Source organism: Alligator mississippiensis, chromosome 1 (genome assembly GCF_030867095.1).
Source record: "Alligator mississippiensis isolate rAllMis1 chromosome 1, rAllMis1, whole genome shotgun sequence".
NCBI lineage: Eukaryota > Metazoa > Chordata > Crocodylia > Alligatoridae > Alligator > Alligator mississippiensis.
The window spans coordinates 78,281,313-78,306,659 of record NC_081824.1 but is presented as its reverse complement, the minus strand read 5'-3'; the positions used below and the strand labels follow the sequence as shown (position 1 = coordinate 78,306,659).

General features: G+C 41.2%; 1 long non-coding RNA gene across 1 annotated transcript; it reads left to right on the top strand.

Annotated features, from left to right (window-relative positions):
* The first annotated feature begins 538 nt into the window (after positions 1 to 538).
* On the top strand, positions 539 to 18,980 carry LOC109285433 (uncharacterized). The gene is made up of 3 exons (XR_002093171.2): positions 539 to 670; positions 13,789 to 13,887; positions 17,165 to 18,980. It is a non-coding gene; the product is annotated as an uncharacterized LOC109285433 (long non-coding RNA).
* The last annotated feature ends 6,367 nt before the right edge of the window (positions 18,981 to 25,347 follow it).

Genomic DNA, 25,347 nt, shown 5'->3' with positions numbered 1-25,347 from the left:
TCATAATTACTGTGCTGTACCTTTTTTCCTGTAATTTGAGAAATATCCATGCATTGTAATGCACAGAACTAAATATAGATCAAATGAAATAGAATGAATATTGCTTTTTAAGCTTAATAGAAAACATTTGTTTCCAGTTGTCAATGAATAGATTTTATGCTGGAGACAATTAACTTTACCAAGTGTGTGCTGGACAAAGTTTAGCAGTGTCATTGTTTGCATCGATTAAAAATGTGTGGGGTTTTTTTACTTACAGGGTATCAAAAATAATCAGCAAACACAGGCTATTTGCGTTAAGGTTAAAATGCAAAGCAAAAACACAACACAAAAAATAGGTTATGACCAATAAATATTTTTTTATACAGAGGACCTCAAAAGTTGTTTGCCTCCCAACCTCTCCCGCTCCCTCCAAGTGGAACCTTCAGGTGTACACATTTGCTTCTTGTTGCAGAAGTTCTTTGGCAAGGGTTTTAGAGGATATGGATGGTGAAAATACTTATAGCTGACTGCGTTGTTGAATCTTGTGAACATTTAGCAAATTAAAACCAGATGTTGTGGGGAGCAGTTTCTGAGACCTGTAGGATAAAGCTCGGTGGGAAGCTTGTGTAGGAAGTGGCTGCTGCTGCGAAGATATCTGTAAGCTACAGCCCAGGGGGTCCTTCAAGTACAGGTATGGCTGCTTAATTATGATCTTTTATATATAAGATTTTTTTTTAGGAATGTAGAATTACTGTTATTCCTTTTGGCCTTCCTTGTTGTGTACATTCTACTGTTGATGCTACAACAGAAGAGAGGAGAAGGAGGAATCTGTCTGTGTAATGGTAGCTACTGTGTTCCCCTTGCAAAACTACATTCTTACAGTACTAAATGTGAAGCTTATTAGAATGTCTATTACTAGTGCAAAAATTCTGCTAGCTAGGTGGTAAGTGAGAAGATTAAACGGGAATGTAGCCCAGCAGAGTACAGGCCTCACTAATCAGAAAGACATGAGGCCTCTGCTGCAGCAAAAGAACAAAACACTTTCTCAGGAGGGATGGTTCCCTTTATAAAATGACATGCCAATAATAAATAGAGACCTTCCTAGAATCTCAAATCCTGTCTAAAGAAACCCATTCCTAGGCTGTATAATTATTGGTATAAGCTACTGAAAACCTTAACCACTAGAAAAATAACAGGTATACTCAGGAGGGTTTTGTTTGTTTGTTTGTTTGCTATTTTATTTCTTCTGCCCTGTTGGTGATATTTATAAGAAATCAGCCACTTACTGATGGCTAAATTGAGAGAGAGAGACAACTGATGTGTACTCTGTATATTTATAATAATAAACAAAATAATTAATATGTAGCTAGATATTTAAAATATAATTGACTATCTCTCTCTCTCTCTCTTTATCCTTTAGATGTCATTTGTCATAAGCTTTTTTAGGGTTATGACCCTGGCTAAGTATGGCTCCCAAAAACAGTGCCTCCTCACCATCTTGACTTGGGCCTCTGATAAGTAGTGCAGTATAAGTATGATTACATTATAATAAATGGGGTAATACAAATAGGAAACTATTTTCTTGTACCACCACAAATTTTTAAATAATAGGAACATCAGAATGTGTATGATTTCAGGCTGGATCCTGATCGCAGCTCTTGGTTGTCAAGTATGGCTTATTTTTGTCAATTTTAGGTTAGTTTCCACAATTAAGTTTTCAGCACAAGTCTGAGATTTTTCTTGTATATAATTTTATTGGAAAATACTTTCCACTTACTAATGCACCAAACCCTCTTTTTCTAATTAACAGAATTACAAAATAATCAAAATTAGACTGCTATCGTGACACGACAATTTGAGATCGTTAAAATTCTGAGCTAAATCTAGATTTGATTTATCATGGAAATAAATTAAGTTCCTTTAGATCTAACTGTATCCTGAATAGCAAAAGAAAGTATAAAAAGTTAGAGAAGGGTGAAAGTTATGTTCAAGTCCTTAACAACCTTAATTAAAGTCCATCAAGATCAGAGTCTTCAACTTGAATTCAATGGGATTTGGATAAAATCCTTGAATTTGTAGGTCACACTGACATGAAATTCCTTATACATCAGTACAGTAGCTAATTCTGACAAGGGGAGTCCGAGAGAACTGCATTAGGGTAGCGCAGGAATGTCAAACTCATCTGGACTGGTGGGCCAATTGAGTAGTGCCAGAGTGATCTATGGGCCAGGTGAACAAAGCAGAGCCAATCTTGTCGGCCATATCAGGCCCAGGTCCTGCCCCCTGTCCCCGACACCCAGCATGCCCAATCCAACACCCACAGCATCACCTCCAGCCAGTCCAAAACTGTGCCACACATGGCACCCGCTTCAGTCTGGGACATGAGCCACATACAGGTGCTGCATGCAGCAGAGTCCCAGACTAGCCAAAGTAGGCATTGGATTTGGCATGTTAGGAGGGAAATGTTTGCCAGCCCCCTGCATGCCAGATCCAGGGCCCATTCTAGCGGGTATGAGATGCAAGCTTCATGCAACACCTGCTCCAGCTGTTCAGGGGCAGGTGCCACTTGCAGCGCAGACCTGAACAAGCCAGAGCAGGCACTGGATCCAGCATGCAGGAGATGCATGACTCCCTACCACAACCCTCACATGCAGAATCCAGCATCTACTCTGGCCAGTCCAGGATTCAATTCCTCATATCCGAGACTGGCCAGAGCAGGCACTGGACTGGGGAGGCCAGGACTGGTTCTGCCAGCACTTGGGGCTGGTTGATGAGGTTCCAAGGAGCTGAATCTTTGACATCCTTGCTGTAGGGAATCCCACTACACAGTCTTTGTAATGACCCAACATACTTGTATTTATTTGTTTAATTCACAGATCACATATTTATAAAGCTCATTCAGTGTTTGAGTAAACCTGATAATAAAATGAAGATTTTTTTTTCACGTAATTCCTGACAGATATCAAGATCCATCTTGCCTGTCTCGTCTTAGTTTTCTGTATAATACACAATTTTCATATAACGGTGTAGAGGATTACGGTAAAGAAGGGTTAAGGTACACAAGTCTCATAGATTCACATCTTCACCTTATTTGATAGTTTATTGTTAGTCTATGCATGTTTTTGTAATAGCCTGAAATTCTTAACTGCTTTTCCAATTCTATTAGTCAGTTCAGTCTGAAGGTCAAGATTCCTGCTGAACATAGAACCCAAGTAGTAAAAACTGTCAATGACACCAAGAGATTTACCCTCCAGAGAGATGTCAAGCACTGTTTCTTCCACCCCTTGGTACATGATCACAGTCTTCTTGAGACTGTTGCGTGACACAGAAAATGTTCCCAAGAAATTTTGCACAGAAGATTCACTGTGGGCAGCTCAAGCCATGTCATCTGCAGATAGCAAACCTCTCAGAACCAGCTTTCACCTTGGTTTTCACTCTAAACCTTGTGATGTTGAACAAGCCTCCATCTAGTCTGGTTTGAAGATAAATGCCATCACTGCTGTCCTTGAACACAAAGAATCAGGAATGGAAAGTAGATGTTAAAGAGCATGGGGTTAAGACACACCCCTGTTTTACCCTGCTGTTGATGTCAAAGGCATTTGTTTCTTTGTTTTCACACACTATGATTGCCTTCATACCTTGATGCAGTGAGCAAATGATTTCAGTAGTCTGGGGATACAACCCACTTTCTTCAGAACAGTAAAAAGGCCCTGTCTGTTCACCTTCCAGGCACAGAACAATAGGTATCCCTCTAAACTCCAGCCTTCTTTGAACAGAAGTCCAGAATATCTGTACAGTAATACACTTACAGAGTCTGTGCAGCCAAGTTACTCATCCAGTCTGGCATTTCCAACTCATCTTTAAAAGCCTAAGGAATCCTTGGATAAAATATAAGAATACTATAGTATGTATTTAAATGGAATGCTTTGGCAGCAGAGATCAGTGACTTCCATCTTACTGCTAATTCTGTTCATATGTTTGTAACTTTTGGCCTCCCTATTCGTATGCAGGCAAATCTGACTTTTATCAAATTATTCCATAACAGAGGAACTAAATCCTTTATCCCCTTTTTTGATTAATTCTGGCCCTCTCTCATTTTCCAGTTCCCCATTCTGAGAGTCATATGCTTTCCCAAATTAGCCATTTTATTCAAGTACTAATGGAGAGGTTATATAATCTAATATTTGCTTGAAGGATATTAGAACCCCCCAAGATACAATATATCCCACAGATATTTTTTTCTTTCCAAATTCTTTTTATCACAGACAGTATCCTCTATTGTGAAAATTGCACAGATACATGAGGACACTCTGGGGGATATGGTGGCAAAGTTATTTAATCTCATTTTTAATGGTAGAGCTATTCTGGCTAGTGACCTGTAGGGATTGGTTGCTGCTGTTTTCATTTTGTTGTTGTTGTTTTTGTTCGGTAGCCAGGAGGACACTGATGAACCAGTCATTAGGTTGATTTTCTATGCCCAGTTCTCAAATTGATATATCCTCAGCTGGAGCTAAATCAGATATATTTCATGGTCATCTGTCTGCTCACTTGACTAAGAAGCTTTAAAAGATAAGCAACTGAGTTATTTCTGAGGAAGTCACAAGTCTCCTTTTATTTGTTTGAAGCACAACTTTTTATAGAACTTTGACCTTTGAAATAAAAATGGTAAGAAGATTATATCATTCCTTTAGTCATTAGTAAGGACATTTGTATGGCTTGACTGTTAACACATCTTCCACAGACCGCATCAAAACTGCAGTGCTCAGTGTGTTACTTCCCAGTTTGTGGCTATAATTTAATTCCTAGAAACTGCCATATTGTTACATGATTATGACCTCTTGGATCTGCAAGAGACTGGTGGGTTAACCCATAATTTATATTATCCAAATCCATTATTCACAGCTATAGCTAATAACATTAGCCCAAGATATCACTCAGCATCATTGGAAATGCTCTTATTTTTGCCTTTCTTAGTTATTTTCTTGTTTCCCAGACCCTCCATTTTTACGTCACTAGATCTCTCTTATTATTATTTTAAGTATTCCAAGTTCCTTTCCCATAATAGGTCATGCGTTGCCCCTTCCCCTGATTGATTAGCTTTCATAGATTCATAGATGTTAGGGTTGGAAGGGACCTCAATAGATCATCGAGTCCGACCCCCTGCATAGGCAGGAAAGAGTGCTGGGTCTAGATGACCCCAGCTAGATGCTTATCTAACCTCCTCTTGAAGACCCCCAGGGTAGGGGAGAGCACCACCTCCCTTGGGAGCCCGTTCCAGACCTTGGCCACTCTAACTGTGAAGACGTTCTTCCCAATGTCCAATCTAAATCTGCTCTCTGCTAGCTTGTGGCCATTATTTCTTGTAAGCTTAATTCCCTTTGTACTGCGTACTCTGATGTTTGGGCAGATTAGGATTTTGAAAGCGGGGATGCAGATGGTGTCAATACATATTTTTTCTAGTTAAAGAGAAACTAGAAGCCTTACTAATATGCTGGGATCTATCACTATATTATTCAGTTTGAGATCAAAGCAAAAACAAATATAACTTTATTGGAATACACATTAATTTGAAGCTATAAAATATATTAACTTAAAAAAAACACGACAAACTAGGCAAAAAACAGTAAAAAGGCATTTTACATTGGTCCTCTAGTAATTATAGTTAAATATTCATTTTTATTTAGGTGTGTAAAACAAAATCTAGCCTCCTTGAGTGTCATGACAGTGCACCCAATACTTCACTGGTAATATTCATCGGAGTTAATATTGCTATACCTGATAGCTTTTAGCTAGAGTTAAAAAAACAAATTGCAGAGTTATGAAATAACAAAAGATATTACCAGGAATAGCTAATAGACAGAATAATTACAGAAGAAAGGAGAGTTTGAATAATGGAACATCAAGACAATTACAAAGGAGAGAACATAGTTAACACCTTTGGAGTGAAGAGAGTTTAGCAGGAAACAGGTAGATTGTAATGAGCCATGATGCCAATTGCCTCCTTCAGTGCATGAATACAAATACTGCTACTCCTTCCATGCAGTTGGTTTCAAAGTTTAGGTGGAGCAGGAATCAAAGAGGAATGCAACTGTACCATTACACACCACACTCCTACCCCCAGGTTCTAGTGAACCAGCCCAAATTGGCTCGTTACTGGTACCTGGAATATGTCAACTACACAAGAATTATCACTTTATGAAAATGTGGTTCCTGAAAAGCAGATCCCCTCATCCCCTTCACCACCTAGCTTGGAACTTGCCTGCAAATAGACAAGTTTTAAGAGTTCTCAAAAGAGGTCAGGAGTGATTTCAGGAGAGAAATTATTCTGGCATACGTGGCCTTCTTCTTCCTTATTTCTCAAACAACACCTGGATCTTTGAGAGAGAGACTACTGAATTTGCACTGTTTTACCCCGGGGACATTTATTCTGTATTACTTTAGTGAGAGATTCTCAAAGGAACCTAGGGGACTTAGCTGCCTAGATCAAACTGAAATTGGGGGAGAAGGGGTGAAGGCTCTGGGCCTAATGCCCATAGGCCATTTTGAAATTCCTTGCCTTAACATATAATAAATAAAATACTATGTTAGCCCTGACTGCTACCACCTTAGACATAATCAATATCTGTCTTCTCACAGGCAGTAAGGAAAAGTGTGTGAGATACAGATGAGGCCTTAAAAAATGGAAGCAATACTGGGTAGGTACAGATGTTTGAGGAGGTTAGGATGAGGTTAGATTGCATTAAAATGGCCACCTGATCTGATTTAGTTCACCCAGGCACAGACCCAACAGTTAAAATGCTAGTTAGGTCAGTTTAAATGCAAACAGTACAGAAGTTCAGGAAGGTTAGATCAGTCTAACAATGGCCGACCCAACCTAAGTTAACTGAACCTCTGAGGTAGTCTAACTTAGACAGGGTCAGGCAAAACTGATCTAACTGAACTTCTCTACAGTTCCCAGCAAAGCCTCAGCTGGGAAAGCCCAGGCACAAGCCCCAGCCCCAGAGTTGCACTTTTGCTACCCTCCCCCTAGTACCAGGCTATTTTTTGTCCCCTGGCCACTTGCCCCTTCCCCAGATGGACACCCCCCCCACAACAACCAGCTAGCAGCCCCCAACTGACAAGCCACTCCCAATGCCAATTTTACCATTGTTCACCAGTGCTGGGAGCTGATCAAAGTCTGGGAGGGGAAGGGGCAGGTGAGATTCACCAAGAGAGATGTTTATCTAGGGGTGAGGGGCCGCTAAAAATAGCTCTGGTCCAGGGGAGAGGGAGAGCCCCCCACAATCCCCAAAACCCCTCCCACAAACCTTTCTTCCCCCCTGTCACAGAGCACTGAGGAGCCCTGCTCCTGAAGAGGGGAAACTGCTACGGAGGGAGCCCTAGCAGTGACTAAGGAGCCCAGCTGTGGGTTGCCGGGGCAACCAGGAGGTCAGCTGACTGAAAGGGGCAGGGCCTGGCTCCTATATAAAGCACAGACAGGAGGACAGAGGTAGTTCCCTGCCAGCTACCAAAGAGGAAAGAGCTCTCTGCCCTGGGAGAGAGGGAAAACCTGATGCAGGGGCTGCATCTGAGAGTTAAAGGGTCACTGGTAGGACCGAATGTTGTTTGGGCTGGTTGGCTTCTGTTTTTGTTATAGCTGAAGGGCTTGTGTTTTGTTGTTGTTAGAACCGGTGGTTTGGGTGAGGCTATTAGGGGTTGGAGGAGGCCTCATGGGGAACCCACAGTAGCGTGGGGACCCTAGTGCCAGTAGGGGCGCAGTGTATGGGGTACATAGACCCCAGCCCAGAGAGGGGCATTTGAGAAGCCCCAGTACAGGCCTGGTGAGCCCCAGAGAGCAGGCATCCTTACTGAGAAGCCCAAGTTGGGCCTGGTGAGCCCCAGGAGAGGGCAGCATTATTGAGGAGTCCTAGTGTGGGCATGGAGAGCCCCAGATAGGGGGCAGCCTTACTGGGAAGCCCAAGTGTGGGCACAGAGAGCCCCAGGAGGGGGCAGCATTGTAGATAAGGCCCCAGAGAAGAGGGCACAGAGTGAGAGAGGGCCAGAGAGAGCCTTAGCCCCAGAGGGAGCGTGCATCAAAGGAAGGAAGACCCAGAGAGACCAGGAAGGGGCCAGATAGTGATAGAACTGAGACAACAGCTATTCCATTGGTGAGGTGTGGACTGCGGTGTAGGGGAGGAAACAGAGCCTCAGATAGCGCCCCCTGGCAGCAGGGCAGTACAAGGGCAGCCTCCTGCTAATTAATACCTATTAATCAACTATCAACAAGGTGTGGCAGAACAGTAAGAGGGTGGCTGCCCCAGGAACAGGTGTGCAGGCCACATTAAGGCAGCCTAGAGTGGGCTACCTGTTACACCCCCCCCCCCAATCCTGCCAAACCCTCCTGGACCCCACCAATTCTTTCCCCCCCTGATCTGCTTTTTCCCCTTGATCTCCCCCACAGACCCTGCTTTTCCCCCTGAACCCCTGCAGAGACCCAGCTTTTCTCCCAATACTCTCCACCTGTCCCCTAATCCTCCCACAGACTCCATCTTCCCCCCCCATTCTCCCCACACACCCTGCTTGCTCCCCTGTACCCCCAAGCCCCCTTGCTAGACCCCCCAACCCAACTTACCTTAGATCAGGTGACCATTTTTAACTCAATAAAACCTTCCCTAATGTTTGTATGTACCCACCAAGCAGAAAGGTGTGTTCATGGCTTTTCTTATGAAAAAAGATGCAAAGATAGTTGTGAGAGAAATGGACATGTATGCAGTCAGAGCTGGCATCACTGGCACAATGGAGTGCATGGCAGGAAAGGCAGGGAACATTTATATTAATGATTGTGGCATACTGGAATTTTGAGGACTAGACCATGGCAAACAAAAACTGATCAACTTTCAGTTCCTTACAGAAAGCATTTGTAAAAAATTCTGAATGTCGGACACACAAGCTGTTTATTTTTTATTTGGGAATATACTGACCCTAGATTTCCACTTCTGGATGTTTTGGGTTTACTCACAAAGTGGGACACCACTGGAGTTTTTCATTTGTTTAATTTGTGCATTTTGGTTCACTGACTGTAATTGTATATCATTTTGCCTACTCAGCTGCTTTGCTTCGCAGCTTGATTCCCTTTGGGCTCCCTGACTCTTTTAGAGTAAACAAATTGTAGTCGTTGGTTTTTATAAATATCTTGCTACAGAAACATTAACACCTAGAAATAAAACAACACCTACAATTACCACATTTGCTGTTTTAAAATATTCATTCTCCCCTCTCCCCTCTGACCAACACAGGTGCTTATGACTGACATCATAACATGGAAAGATTTAGATGTTATTTGCATTTCAGAAACTTGGCTTTGACAGTGATACTGTTTGTTTGCAGAGCATTTTTCTGCACATTATTTTTTCAAAAATCTTGAAAAAAGAAATCATGGGGGTTCTTTGTCCTCCTTACTATATCCACACTGCCTGAAGAATTTCTGTATTTGAGTAGCTTATCATACTATATATTGATCGTTTATTGCTTTTCTTATACAGAAGTTAAGTTCAGAAGAGACCATTTGATCATCTACCCTAACCAAATGTCACAGGCCATTAAACTGCACCCACGTAATCCTGGTTGGGTCAGATAACTTGAATAAGATTAAAATATTCCACTCCTAAACTGTGGAGAACAAAGAATATTTAGGTGACTCCAGTGCTTGAGACCTTGCAACGTCACATACCTGATAGGGCTATGTGAAGCTTCAGTTGGTGATTTGACTCGGAGGAGATTCAACCCGAAGAGATTAGTGGCTGAATCTCCAAATCCAGATCGAAACAGGGGACTAATTTAAAGGTCCAAATTGATTCATAGTTCTCTGAATCTTTGGAAAAGATTTGGAGAGCTTTGATGATTCAGGCAGTCCCTGGTGGCTGCAGCAGGGAGCTGCAGTTGACTCCGAACTGGTAAGTACTAGGGGAAGGGGAGGAGGGGCTGGGGGACGGGACCATGGGGGGAACCCTGCCAGCCCCCTGCTCCCCCAGCCTATGCCCCCCCACCCCTGCATGGCTACCCTGCCTGCCCCAGCTCCCAGTACTTTAAAAAAAATAAATAAATAAAAACCCCAATGCTCAGCAGGGGCTACCAGGTAGGGAGGCAATCCCTGCTGCCCCATGCTGCATGGGGGGCTCTGCACAAGCCCCCCAGCCCCACACCACAGTTGCCCTGCCCAAACCAGCTTCAGCCATTTAAGAAAAAAAAAAAAACTATGAAAGGCCCCAGGACTCACCAGTCCTACAGCAGCCTCAGGGCTTTGGGGGTTCATGCAGAGCCCCTGATGTGGTATGAGGCAGCAGGAATTGCCCCACACTGGCAGGGGGCAGTGAGTCCAGGGTTTTTTGAGGAGTTTTTTTCTTAAAGGGGCAGAGCTTGCTGGGCGTAGCACCCATTGGGGAGCTGAGGGAGTGAGGGGGGAGAGCCCCCCCATGAAGTGGGGGGCAGCGGGGATCGCCCCCCCTGCCCAGCAGCACCCGCTGAGCTAGGACTTTTTTTCCCAAGTGCTGGGAGCTGAGGCAGCCATTGCCAGGCTGGGAGAGGGGCGGGGGATGGGCCGGGCCTGGCTGATTCGGAGATTCAGGGATTTGGCAGGAGCTGAATCTCCTAATCAGATTCAGCCAAATCAAATCAGGACATTGGTTCAAATCACTGTCCCCCGAAATGGCCGAATCTGAATCCGAAGTGAATACTAGCTGCTTCACACAGGCCTAATCCCTGATTCTGTAGACTATACCTAGGTAATCCTAGCACGCAATCCATGTTCCACCTTGTAAAGGAATGACAAATAAATAAGTGAAAAACCAATATGATTTCAGAAAAAAATCCTTGCCTCCAATTCTGGTGAGGATTTGAGCATGGGAGCTAATCGCACAATCCAGCATCCAAGAGAAAAGATTCTGTACTATCTTGTCAGGTGTCCCAACTCCATCTGTTGACATCTCTGAATTCCCCAAAGCAGAAGATCAGGGAACAGATCTACCCATTAGTAAATGGTAGGGAAACTTCCTTCCAAATACTTGCAGGTAAAAGCCTGAAACTCTGTAATAAACTATTTGAATACAGCCACTGTCACAATGCAGAGCTGCCAGTTTTATAAGCATATTGAGGGCAACACACAGTCCTCTAGATTTATAGATTTTAAGGCTAGAAAGGAACACAACATATATGCTACCTGACCTGCATAGACACATGGAATTTTTCTCAAAAACTGGATTAAACCACAGCTTTTAGAAAGTTATCTTCTCTCATTAAAGGCTCCAAACAACAGTGGTGTTTCCTTCTCCCCTGGTAAGCTACATTTACTTCGTCTCTTGTCTTTTTCAAGATTGAAATTAAACAAATTCAATTTCCAACTGCTGGATCTTGTTGTGCCTTTGTCATCAGTGTTGAAAAGCCCCCTACCTCCAGATCTTTCTTCTATACTTAAGTACTAATACACAGTGATCAAGTCACCTCTCAACCTTCCCTTTGATACCCTGAATAGTCTGAGCTCCTTAAGCCTCCTATTGTAAGGTTTATTTCCAGCTTTTGGATCAAATATCTCAAACCTTTCATCTCTGGTATGCTTACTAGGCCATACCTCTGGTGCTCTTCAAAAGAATTTTCAGTATGGCTATCTGATATTCACACTGAAGTTTTGACCAAGAGGATTTTGACATTTCTTTTGATTCTGAACTTTACTTTGAAAAGCTCATGGCTATAACTGGTACTTTGTCACAAGCCACAAGCAAAGGGGAAGGCAGCACTTAGTTATGCTGACCTTGGGACAGGTTGGATGGCAGATATGCCTCCTGGTTTCCACCTGTTCTAAGGGAATGCATGGCTTGTGCAGCCTATTTCCCATGGTGCAAATGAAGCTGTGTGTTCAAGCATGTGAAGAGGAGAGCTGAAGTTGAACCCACATTCCACATGGCCCCACACAGAGAACTGGCTCTCCTGTCTATTCTCCAACCTCCAATCTGTGCAGCTTCTGCAAAGAAATAGAAGGACACACCACCACATGCTCTTCCTTTTTCCAAACTGCTCCTTAACTTTTCTGACGAAAACAAAACTATATTAAAGATCGCATTTTATCCATTTCTAATCTCTCTCCTTACTTAGTTAAAGCCTATCATATTCTTTGATATTTTCATTCACTTATTTTTCCTATGGTATGCTTCAAAACCCAACAAAGTTCAAGGGAATTATTCCATAAGCTTTAGATTGGACCTTTGGAGCTTAAGAGTTCCACCCCTGGAAATTATTTTTAATATGATCCTCTAGTGTCTGTATCTGTCAACTTTGTTGTCATCTTTCCAAACTAGATAGCAGGCTTATAAATACTGTTCAGTATTACTATTTTGCAGCACCTTCATGCACAACAGAATCTACTGTATCATGAAACAGTAATATATAGTAAAGCTGTGTGAAACTTCAATCCCTGATTCAAATCGATGGAGATTCAACCAGCCCGATTCAGTGGCTGAATCTCCAAATCCAAATGGAATCAGAGGACCCTTTAATCTCTCCAAACCGAATCAGAACCCTCCAAATCGATTCAGAGAGATTCGGAAAGATTCAGTGATTCAGACACAGACACAGCTTTAAATGTTTTTTCTACGTACCTCTAGGTAGCAGGTGGCTCATGAATGCTGTGATGCTGGGGTGCATGGAATATCCCACAGAAGCACAGGGGGCTCCCCAGCACGCTCAGCAGCAGACTTGGCAGTGGACCAGAAGCACTTCCGGTCCACTCCCAGGTCCACCAAGGAGCACACAGGGGGGCCCCCCTGCACCCCCCCTGGCTCGGCAACTGGTGCCTCCTGGGTCTGGGGGACACCCGGGCTCCCCCCGTGGGGGGTGCAGGGGGGAGGCCCCAGATGCTCCCAAGTGGACACAGAAGTACTTCCAGTACACTTCCAGGTTTGCCACTAAGCATGTGGAGGGCCCCCCTGCATTTTTCTGGGATGCTGCATCTGCCCCAGCATTGCAGTGTTCACAAGCTATGCTGGTACCTCAAGGTATGTAGAAAAAACATGTAAATGCTGTGTCTATGGCCAAATCGCTGATTCTCCAAATCAGCATCGAATCTTCAGATTCAGCTGAATTGAATCAGGGACAGTAATCCGAATCAACGAATTGAATCAGTGTCCCTGATTCGGGCCAAATCCAAATCAAACAGGGCCCACTTCACACACCCCTAATATATAGTTTAAGAGGTTAGATTTTTTCCACTAGGTTTGAATGTCTTTTTTCAAGTAGTAAGTACTTAAAGAACAATAGGAGCAATCTAGACAACAAAGTATAGTGGACCCTCCTATGTATTCCCGCACATATGTTTGTGGCTAGTAACGAAAAGGAAAGCTGAATATTTCAGAATATCTGTGACTTGCTCAAGTGTCCATATTCTCCAAAATATGTCTCTTGGGAAAACTCAAGACTGGGATATCTGACCAGGGGACTCGGTCGTCAGCCAAAACTGTAGGATTACTAAGGGAAGGTGAAGAAAAAATCAATTTGCAAAAGGCAGCAAGTTATTAGGTCAGGTGCCACCAAGCAAAATCTGTAACTGGTCTCTCAAATGACCATGAGTCTTTATTAACCTAGCCAAACACTCTTAGCCATAGAGGAAGATTATCGATCTTGTTATTGTTTTCAAACACTTCATAGCAATGATGTGGGGGTGACTGAGGGACGACATTATCTCAATCTCTCTCTGGATGTAGACAAGATCCTCCTTATCATGTCATTAATTCTTGTCTGTTTTTGGTATCTCTCTCTCTCTCTCTCTCTCTTTCTCTCTTTTAGTACTGCAATCTGAAAATGCCTACTCTGCTCTGTGCAGCACATTGCTTTGTTTGCAGTATCGAAACAACATAACGAGTGTCAAAATTCTGCGCTGATAAAGTGAGTGCTTTTACTCAAAGAAATTTCTCTACAGACATTACAGCTTATTTCTTTGCAGCAGAGATAGCTGGTCAGTGATAGGAAGACTCCCCCCCACCCCTCCTTGAATACCATCAGGAATTAGGATGTATAAAACATTGTTAGTTATTGCCTCATGAAGTAGCAGTAAATCTACTTCCACAGCTTCCTTCCACAATAAGTGCTGCCTTCAGGAGGGCCATGTAGCCCATCATTATTAGCTGAACAGCTGTAGGTCAGGTCTTTCACTTTTGGTTTCTAGGGCACAAAGAAATCTGGCCTTAAATTAATTGCTGATCTCCACAATCCCTAGAGTGGGAGTGAAGACTCAGCAGGTTCCAAACCGAAGTCTCTGACATAAGACCCCATCTTCTGATGCATTATCTTAATTCATGTTTCATCAATATTTAATGTTAATAAATATAACAATAAGTACAGACTATATTAGTGACAGCCATAACAAGATTATGCAACTCGCAGCCATACCTTGCTAATGATATTCACATATTATAGCAGCAGTTAGTCACATCTCCACAGCAACCTTCATTCTAGCTTCCTGCATTCTTATTCTTATAATCTATAAAGTGCTTACAGTGACCTGGAGAAATACAAAACTCTAAAACTCTTGGTTCAGAAGTGATACCTTCTATTAGACCAACTAAAAATAGCAAAAAAAATGTCTTTCTTTGCAAGCTTTTGGACACACATGCACTTCTTCAGGCTGAGGAGAAATCAAAGATTGTAAAAGTCCTCTTAGGTAGAAAATAAACTTAATTTATTATATAGTGACCTGGCTAACTTTGGTCTCCTAACACCACATTTATGAATCTTGATAAACGATTTCCATAAGGTCTGCATACCTTGTATTTCTAATAAATTTTAAGGAGTTCCAGATTAGGAAATTTATATCTACTACCATTTTTTACAAGTCTGTAATGCTATTTTGGAAAATAAAGCTCCATCCTTCTACATTTTTATCTTTAAAATATGAGGAGATTACATACAGAAGACTAAATAAAAAGAAAAGCACAATTAACTATTAAATGCTAGGAAATACCAAAGTTTATGATGCTGCAAAATGCAAATTATTCTAAGCAACAAAACTAAAATGCCAGCATCTAATTGAAGACTGCAAAGGTGCAAGGGAACACGTATATTCACTTGCATTTTCGGACTCTTGATAGCTTGTGTGAACTTCATCTTCTCCTGACTTAGTTCCCACAAACAACTATCTTATTCAATATATAATACATTCGCTTAGGACAAAATGCAAAAAGGGACTTAGGCCACAGGAACTCTGAGCAACCCCACACCTAACTGTTAGACACCCTACTGCAGAAATGGAATGGACAAAGTCATTTTGGGTGCTCACTTGACTTAGGCACCTAAATTACAATTAACTTTTAACCTAGGCACCAAAGTCTTTTCCATTTATCTAGCCCTTAATTAACATTCTGTGCCTTCAAAGTGTCATCCAGATTCTAGTCACCATAGTGTCCTAGGAAGAGAGTAAATTCAACAGTAATGTAACTGAGGGGGACATGACCAGGACAGCAGCACCAGGTTCCACAGTTATGTGAAGGTGCAAAAATACATGCCACAGCAATGACAGCAGACTGCACCTTCACCACCAGTACTGATTCCAGGGAAGTCAGTACTGTGACTCATAGCTATTAGGGTTGTGCATAGTGGTCCCTATTCAATTTGGATTCGGGCCAAATCAGGGACAGTGATTCAATTCGTTGATTCGGATCACTGTCCCTGATTCGATTCAGCTGAATCCAAATCTGAAGATTTGATGCTGATTCAGAGAATCAGCAATTCGGACATAGACACAACTTTAAAGTTTTTTCTACATATCTTGAGGTAGCAGGCACAGCTTGTGAACACTGAGATGCTGGAGTGGATGGAGCATCCCACAGGAGTGAGGGATGCTCCATGTGCTTGGCAGCAAGTCTGGAAGTGGACCAGAAGTCCTTCTGGTCTACTTCAGGGTCTGCTGGGGAGCATGCTGGGGATCCCAACCCCCACATCTCCTCAGCTCAGCGATTGGCCACAGAGGGACCCCGGTTTCTCCCCCAGACCCAGGAGGCACCAGTCGCTGAGCCGGGGGGGGGCAGGGGAGCCCCTCAGTGCACTCCCCAATGGACCCAGGAGTAGACAGGAAGTGCTTCTGGTCCACTTCTGGGTCTGCTGCTGAGTGCACTGGGGCCCCCCCCACGCTTCTGTGGGACACTCCATGTGCCCCAGCATTACAGCATTCACAAGCCCCTGCTACCCAGAGGTATGTAGAAAAAACATTTAAAGTTGTCTCTATGTCCAAATCTCCAAATCTTTCTGAATCTCTCCAGATCGATTCAGAGGGTTCCGATTCAATTCAGAGAGATTAAAAGGTTCTCTGATTTGATTTAGATTAGGAGATTTGGCCACCAAATTTTGCTGAATCTCTGCTGAATCAAATCAGGAACTGAAGCTTCGCGTGGCCCTAATAGCTATCTTGGGTATAGAGCTTCCCTGCCACACTTCTTACAGTCCAAACTCTTTATCACAAACACCTACTTTAACAATCCCAACAGAGGATTTATCATATGGCATGCTGATGAATTTGCTGTCTTATTACAATACAACTATAAATGATTAATCCTATTGTGCAACCCTCAGTAACGAACTTTTCTCCCTGTCCCATGAGATCTTGTTCTAATGCAGTTGTGCTGTAGATGTCATTATTCCCATTTTGCAGATGTGTAAATTGAGTCTTGCCAAGGAGTGGCACAGAAAAAGGAACAAAGATTACTTTACAGAGAAAGGAAATTATGAGTTGTGCTTTAGAGAATTACATACTAAAAGAACAAAAAGGTGTGGTTTGTTATGTGGAGTCTGATGTGAAGGGTGAAATCCAGTTTAGGGTTTGTGAGTGGATGCAAGTAAGAAAATGGAGGAGAAGGGTAAAGTGGCATAGTTTAGATCAATAGCAAACAGAACACACATTCACCCTGGGGCAGGGTGGGGGAGTGGGATTCTTGGACTGGGTTCCACAATTTTTAAACCAGCCTATGTGGGCTGTGCTTCTGTTCTGTTATGTGTATAAACCAGTTTCTGATCACTTATACCAGTAAAACTGTAATGTCTGTGCCTGGCCAAAGTGTTCAGGGTCATACATGGAGGTGTAACTAGGAATAACAGGATCAGGTACATAAAAATGGCATCAGGTACAAATCCTAATAATAAAGTTTGCTATACTGCGCTTTTGTCTCCTCAGAAAGCAGCTCCTCCTGCAAGGAAGGTCCCAGACTTCGCTGACTACTCAAAAGCATTCTGAAAAGATCAAGAAAACAACCATGCATTTGCTGAAAGATAGTCCAAATGACTTGACCAGTCTTTTCCACTTTTCAGTTCAATAGCTCAGTTCCTGTCGGAGACATTATGGCCTCGTGCAGACGAGCATGGATGTGAGGTATGTGGCACTGCAAACCTGCCTGCAACCACACACCACACATGCAGGCATTCCCCACACTGCTACCTTGCAGCATGGGAGGGGGGATTGACCCCAGGACATCCCAGGGTAAAAAAAAAACCATGCCAAAAAAAAGCAGGGCAGTGCACATGGCATCAGCTCACCCCATTCAAAACTAGAGCCATGTGGGATGAAACTACACTCTGACTGCCCACCACACTTCCTGCTCTGGCTGTAGCCCTGGGAGGCCTGCAGGACCCCAGGTAAGGATGCTGGGACCAGCACAGTTGCTGGCCCTGGCCTCCCTTTCCTGCCTGGGATAACCTGCCATCACCAGAGCACGTATGGCACGGGTGTTCCTTGGGACAAGTACCAGTGGCACAAGGTATAATAGATCTGTGCTGGTCTCGATGTGCTCTATGTTTCAGTGGATGGGGCATAAACCAAGAGAGTCTGAGAGTGGGGTTCTAGACTTCTATCTTCTACTCAGTTATGTCTAAAGAATTCAGTGATGAATCCCTACTGTTGCATGCTAATAGGAGCTCTTTTTCTTTGTTGTGGAATTGTTCTACAATAAGTAAGAGAGAGAGGATTTTTTTTGTAAGATCTTTTCTTGAACCAACTGTGTAGCTTGAAGAGCTGTTGGACTACCTTTAGGGCAACAAATCCCTTTCCTCAGGTCTCAGACCTAAAATAAGCGTTGCTTTGGTTGAAATGGCTCAGTTTTGGTTTACATTCCAATAAACAAAAAACAGACATATTCTTAGTTTGACATATAGATATGCGAGACGCAGGATTGGTTTCCTAAATAACATTGTGGCTGTATCCTGATTAGATGACCTGAAATTCACCTCCCTACCCTTTTGTCATTTTTGTAGATATATATTACATAAACATTACATTTAATTGATTATCTTATGACCCAGACATGATACAAGGCTTTAGTATCCTTTATAATTAATTCCTAGGATTTTTAGTATTCTTTATAATTAAAAACCCCTGAAAAAACAAAACAAAATAAAGAATGGCTAGTTTAATAAAATGTATTATACCTAATGCGTTATAGTATTAATAATTGTAATTGTTGGAAAGGGATTCATTTTAAATATACAGTTTAAATAACTGGGAGGGCTTAACCTTCCAGGAGTGGTCTACAAGGAGCAGAGTGTCAGAATAGACTTTACTGAATCTAACTATATGTCCAAGTCCTAGATCGTTGGGATTAGCTCAAAGTACGTGAACTGTGTCGCAGCAAGTTCAAAACATTCACAGAGCACCAAGCCCATTCTAAACAACAATAAACTTAAATTGGTAGGATGGAAAAATGAGACAAATAAGATGCAGCTCTGATGGGAAACCCATTTCTTGCATCTTGCACACCGTGTTTTCCCCACTGACAAGAAATGCCGTGGGCTTTCAGAACAACAGAAAATGTGCAATTTCTTTCACAAGAATACATCTCTGCTCTGATTTCTTATTGTTGTTGACAGAACCCTTCATTATGTCTTTAAAGAATCATTTTATGTTTATTTGTACCGCCTATACAGATTTTGGAAGTTGTTTTATGAATTGCTAGAGGGCAATGTCTTTTTTTAATAAAAGTTTATTACACTTTGATTGATTTCACTGATATTGTTTGTGTGTTTTATAGTTATTCATTTTTTGTTCCAAAGCCCAAATTACTCCAGCTAATGTACCAGAGGAACACTGTACTGGTAGCAAATGACATTGCAAAATGTTTGTCAGCTTTATTTTTCAATACAGATATTCCCCAGAAATAATCATTTAGGGCTAGACTGCTACAGCCTGTACTTGGTCATGCAGAGAGGTTTCAAGAAATAAGTCAAATAGGAGAGATTTTCAAAGACACAAATGTGACCTAGCCAGTAATCTCCTTTTGACTTTCAGAAGAAGTTGGGTACCTCACTGCTTTATATGCCTTTAAATATCTCTCTGAGAATCAAAAGTTATCCTCATCTGTTCTTTATTCATGTGCATCACTTGTTACATACTGTATTTTCTTTGCCAAGATTTGAACTTTATGCAGTTAAGCTACAAGTTGGCCAACATTTCTGCTGGTAAAGTAAGTGCTTACCTCTTGGCTTAGCATCCTCTTCCATACATAGTTCTTTTCAAGTGGCTGCTTTTTAGAGGGATGTTCTACCAAAGCCTAGATGATTAGAGTACTCCTCTTGACACTCCTCCCACGACACTACATTTCACCTCCTCTGATCAGGGATCTACACCTCTTCTTGCCTACAGATCTATATAGAGAGATTTTTCACAAAAGAACTGGAGAGAATCATTTTACCAGCACATACTAACTTTCTGTCACCTCACCTTTCCCATTCTCAGCCTAACAAAACTCACTAGAGATTAAACTGGCCGATACCTTCCAGCTAAATATTTCTGACTGTTGAAGGACATGACTGAGCTGGCAGGCTCTGTCTTGAGGAGAATGGAATTGGCAACTCTCATTCAACAACCTTTGGTGATCAGTGGCAGGGCAGTATGACTTCAGCTGCTGAATGGACAAAGCTGCCTGGCCCTGCTAGCGAGAGATAGGAATTAAGCCATGAAACTAATGAACAGTAAAGGAGACAGAAGGCAAGGTTATGTTGTCCTTCAGCGACTGAGACAGTCCTGGATTTTAATTCTTTGTCCTGAATCCTGCACAGTCAAACTTGGTCATTGCAGAAGGTTAAAACAGATTTCTGCTGTTGTTATGCATTTGTCTCTTCTGATTATATCATTGAAAAATTTCTGTTGCCCAAGCCTCCAGATTTAATTAGCGCTAGAGTTCTCCCCCTTCTCTGCACTGTGTAAGACATTTCAACCTCTTTTATACAAAAGGAAGGAGTTTAAACACTACTAGAAAGATGTGGATAAAGGGTATATGCTACTTGATCACTAAAGGTCAGAGATGTACTCCAGAACTAAATAATCAAAGGCGTGTAACACTTAAAAGACTGCGGGTCTGGCTTCAGTTCAATACTGTGAATCAGTGTGTATGCATACACACATGCATGCACATATGTATGTATGTATGCATAGACAGATAGATAGATCTTGTTAGCATACACAGATACACGCATATATGTTTATGTCTTATAATACTATATCAAACCACTTTCTGGTGAGAGAGAAGGTTGTCAAGACAATGGAAGCAGCAGTACATTAATTAACACAGCAGGAAATCTGTTCTCAGGCAATAAGTGAGTAGAGTTGAGGTTGACAGAATTACTGGGTAAGGCAAGATAACAAATCTAGACTATATGTGTGCATATATTCCCATATTATGGTGTATCATTTAAGGACCCACTAAGCTCCAAAAGGATCCAAAGCAAAGGTATCCTGCTAGAGCACCAAATGGCTGTTCCAATAGCCAAAAAGAGGAACAGTTCAGTAGGACTTAGGCCATCCCCTTGTTCCACCAGCAACATCTCTGAATATGTGGGACAAGTGGTGTAGACCATTATGCTGTCTTTGTATTGCCCAAGAAACGCCACTACATTGTAGCATTTCATTGCAGGTAGTGATTCTACTGCATCATATTTTTGTTGGTAATACAGCACCAGGAGCCAAGACAGACATGAGAACTGCACCCCTCTCATGAACTTATCCAGAAGTGACAACATTAGAGACAAAAAGTTTGATTCGGCTCTCATTCACAGAAGTACAAATAAGAAGCAACTCCACTGATATCAGTGGAATTGCACAAATATAAAAACAGCCTCAGGTCAGAATCAGGCCTAAAAGCTTTTATGTAGGATGGTTTAGATTTGGCTTTTAAAGGGCTTTGCTTTCAATTTTTCTAGTATCTAGGAACCCCTGCATAAAGGAAAGTATATGAATTTATATAGCACACTGTGGTTATAGGTGGAAAGAACATACACAATATCATGTGTAATCACTACTTTGCTTCCTGAAGCCTTCCAAACATGCCTAAGCCCTTTTTCATCTACTGGCCTGTGTTTGATACTTTTAAAATCTGGAAATTATTTTGCTGCCAAACGTATACAAAGAGGTGGGGGACAAAGTGTGGGCTTTTGCTTGAGCAAACAAAAGGGGCCATTCTCTCATCTAGTAAAACAATAAGATTAGCCCTTTTATCACTAATTTTTTTACTCTCCTTCACTGCTTTGTAAACACTGCTTGTATGACTTTGCCTCTTATCATCTGCAAACTGAATCTGCCTTTGTTGAAGCAGTGTCAATCACAAGGGTTTTTCTGTACATATACTTAGCGATATAACTGATTGAAAAAGAAGACAGGCTTTCATTAAGGTCTGCAATATGTGACACTGTCACTGTTAGAAATGCAGAGAAAAAAACAAAGGGAACCATTCAGTAAAGCATAACCCAGAGTTCACTTGCTCTGTCGAGCAGATTAAGATAAAACAGAAGGAGGTCAAAGCTATTAACATTTAGACTACAGGGTATATAACGAGTTAGCATCTAGTTAGACATTGGCTTTTTAATTGGAGAGTAGCTTGTTTCTAACTTGTTATGTAAACACTAACATTAGCAAAAGCCTGGGTGGTCCCAGCATTGTAACCCAGAGGACATATTTGATCCACATCTCACTGCAAAATGTCCTTTATGACCAAACCCACATTTGAATTGTAAATGAGCCTCTTGATTCTTCTCTCCTGCCTACTACAGCACTTCCAAAGGAAAAACTTCACAGGGATACTTCTGGGCTTGTTTTACTTTTGTTTTCCCAAAAGCCAAATTCTCCTTCACACCATGTACTTTGTGACAACTTTATTTATGTTCAGCTCCTTGGACCCAGCAATAAGAATACTGCAGCCACCAGCAAGGACCACAGACATGACTTGTTTATTAATTAACTTGTGTAGCAAAGCTATTAGTAAGACTGACAGTTATGCAAGTCCAACACTTATTTATAGAACACCCTCACACAGTCAAATAACATTTTATACTCTGCTTTTACAGTGCAATTTACATAGCAACTTATTCTGCCTCCAAGGTAGATAATGCAGGGTGGGTGAGCAGACCAAAAAAGAAAAAAAAACTAGAAAGAAATCTGATAGGTGTAGGAGAGCAGTAGGCAATTTTGTCAAGTCTGGAATAGCACTTGAGCAAATGAGTAGCATAGCATCATCCTTCCATCCATCCAGCTTTTCTTTTCGTCTACATATGCTTTCCATAGTACATTTCTACTAAATGTGCACTTATTTAATATAAAGAGGCATTTACATCCTGTGTTCATTTCAAACTGGAAACAAACTTCAGGGGTTCATTTTCATTTGTCTGCTGACATTTTAACAATGGAGTTTGCCAATATCAACACTTTCTAGTCACAGACCATCATGTCAGAATTAACCATGATACCCAAGGAGTAATGATTCCAGACAAGATTGCTCATTTGGCAAAGTTAGCCATGTTACCTAGTCATATCTACTCTTAAAAATATTCCCTTTCTTCATTAGAAGAATCTGTAACACTGTATGCTATACTTCAATATGTGCTTTAGCATAGCATTAAATTCCTTATTTCAGGCAATTATGGACTCAGTACTTTCCTGAGACCATTCAATGCTTAGTCTAAAGCCTCCTATTTCCTACAGAATACTACGTTTTACAGTGATATCTCCACAGCTCTTAAAAACTATTGCTGTCAAAAATGCACAGCCTGTTAAATTCACACTATCCCTTTGGAGCATAGTATCATCAAGTACAGCAAGGGTCAGCAAAGCCTTTCAGGCCCAATTGTCTAGAAGTTATTTGTGTCTGTCTCACATGAAATCAAGCTCTAAACCTCTCTGCTTATCTAATCCATCTATCACCTGTCCATCATTCCATTCATGCTGAAAGAACAATAACATTTTCATGGTCAGAGAAGCATGACTAATCTGTCCAATTTTAATTTTATCTTGATGCATTTAAAATGATGTTTATCAATGTACACTATGTTAATCAGGTATACACTGTTACATTGGAAAAACACTATCTCTAGTTTTTAATAGAAATAGAAACTATTTTTACTGCAAATTAAATTAAAGCAAATTTTGAAACAAAAGTTATTTCAACCAGAAAAAAACATGCATTTCATTTTGAAAATATCAAAATAGACTATTTTTGGAATATTTTTTAAAAATTAAAGAAAAAGATAAGCAAAATTTACACATTTTCTCAAAACAATTTTGGCACCACTGAATACACATTTACAGGCAAAGAAAATTTGGTGTGAAAATATTCACTCAGTTTGCTACTGAGTGAATATATTATAATAATAATATTATACTGCTATATACATATAAATATGTATATTTACTTCTATATTTAGGGACAATAGATAGCAACATCCTTTATTGGAATTAGGTATATGTAAATTCTAAACCCAGACCAGATAGAAACAAAAAATTGTGCAAAAAGGAGGTGTCCAGTGAGGAACTTGATATGTGCTTCGGCACAGTGTAAATGAATTAACAGTTTAGTGATTACTAAACTCACCTGGAAATTGGATTATCAGAACACAAAAGTGCTAACGTCCCACATTAAAAACACAAAACGATTATAAATATGTGACACCATGTACTATAGAGTATATGTTGTACTATATAGTATCTACTATATTAGTACATTTCTCTACAGTAGCACTTACAAAGTAGTAACTATAACAGACAAAAAGTCTAATCAATACAAGACCTTTATTAGATAATAATTAAAAAAACAAGTAAGTTACCACTTTTAGCTTCTTTCTTACATGGTTTAATTTTACAGGATCTGAGCCAACACCCACTGAAGCCAATGCTAATGCCAGCTGACTTCAGTGGATCCATATTGCCGGCTTGCTGGGTTTGAGTGTAAATTTTATGCTGATGACCTGATTCTTTGATCTAAGTTACCATCTGGTTGCCCATGGATCCCAAGGGCTATAGAAAACTGAGAATAGCCAAATCACTGCGTTTTCCCTGCCTCCTCTCCAAGAATGCCAACAATGCTTGGAGGTGCCACCTCTTACCAACCTTCCTTATTACAGGCTGTAAGGGGGGTATTTCTTACCATTTGGGGTTCTTTCATCACATCAGGAGAGCATAAACGAACCTGGAACAAGCAATGGGTTCACCAGGTAGCCAGGCATGTGCACAGTGCATAACCTACTGCACATGTCCAGTCTATACATCCAGAATTGCATTCCTACCTTTACATACATTCCAAAAAATGTCATGCAGACAACCAAAAATGGCCACTTGGTTAACAATGATGAAGGAGAATTAAACCCTAAACACTCAAAGTATGCTGACTTTGGGTCAATGTTCTGATGGAAAAAGCACAAGATGGGATACTAGTTGGTGTCTGCTATGGACTACCAAATCATACTAGAACAGGATGACCAGCTCCTTATTCTCCTTCCTATCTGTAAATCAGAATTTTTTTAAACAGCCTGTGTTATCAAACTAAGTGATGCATGCTGGAAGTTTTGCGGTCAGAAATAACATCCCCTGGGAATTTTTAAATAACATAGATGACAATTTCCTAAATTTAAAAAGAGTTGTAGTTGTAACATGGGGGTATTCTATATTGAGTCATCTTATCTCGACAGATAAATGCATAGTGATCACAGAACTAAAAAATTGTAGTAGCTTATATACAGCAATCTGAACTTGATTAAATTCACTATATGTAGAAAGAATAAAATCCAAAACAGTAATATGTGCAATTGGTGCTTTAAAAGCACTAAAACTGCCATTTCCAAAAGTTGAAAACAATCTTGAGAGAAAGAAATTAAACAGAAAAAAATGTGAAATTCTATCTCTTCTTGTGTATCTTAATGGCAGTTTTCTAGCATGTAAGTGGTGCTTTTGGCACTTACATGCAGGTAGTAGTCTACTTCCCCTGCTGGGCAGATGCATGAGTGTGAACACAGAGACTGAACATGTTCCATAGGCAATGTACTGACTTGGAAGGTACACAGCAAGGTGTGTACCTGTTCATTGGTTGTGCATCTAAGTAACCAGAC